This window comes from Nanorana parkeri, unplaced genomic scaffold (assembly GCF_000935625.1).
Source record: "Nanorana parkeri isolate BGI_ZX_2015 unplaced genomic scaffold, ASM93562v1 scaffold23, whole genome shotgun sequence".
In the NCBI taxonomy this organism is placed as follows: domain Eukaryota; kingdom Metazoa; phylum Chordata; class Amphibia; order Anura; family Dicroglossidae; genus Nanorana; species Nanorana parkeri.
Window position 1 is genome coordinate 691,080 of NW_017306291.1, and position 895 is coordinate 691,974.

The following is an 895-nucleotide window of genomic DNA, read 5'->3' on the forward strand; positions in this document are numbered from 1 at the left end:
ACCCAGGAGATGCTTGCCCTGGGCCAAACTGCCATTGCTATATAGAAAATGTGAAATCTGCACTTATGGAAGAATCGGTTGTACGAGCTGCTGCGCTATGGACCTTAAGGTCAAAACAATAAAATAATGAATGTGCAGCGCTAAAAGTGGTTCATGTGCAAACACATATATTAATTGTGCTCAATCTCGCAAGTGTAATAAATGTGATCCATTTTTCAGGAATATTGAAGTGTATGGAAAAAATCAAATAAACAAGAAATATATGAGCAATAAGCAATAAATACTGAGTGACCTCAATGTCACCACGTAAAAGTGCCCATATCAACTAAAGTACGACAAAAAGGAGCATCACAAATAAATAAGATAAAAAAGAACACTGTGTAGCTGTGTGTCAGCTATAATGATCAGTGGTGATCCATCCGACAAAAGTCCAAGTGTCATAATAGTGCATATAGTCCGAAGTGAAGTAATTTAAATCAAAGACCTAACAAAATTATTCCAACACCGCTGTGCAAGTGTCCACGAATCCCCCCCTGGGGTGCGCACTCACCCCACTGCTGAGGTAATTAGATAGTGTAGAACGTCCACATTCAAGATATTCTTTCCGGCAGTATCCCGTCAATCGAGCATTTGTGGAATCATAAAAGAAAACTCCTCATGGTGTGGCAAGTATACACATTTATTTAAAAAACATATAAAACTTACAGTTTAAAACAGCAAAGACTGGTCCGGTCAAAGACAGCGTCAAATACAACGTCCGCAAGGCATGTACTTCCTGGCAGAGCGTCAGACGGGCCTATTCCATGTGATACCACGCTCTACCAGGAAGTTTAAAAAAAAAATGTATACAAAAATAATTACATAAATAAACATTTAAAAAATAACTAAAAAATAA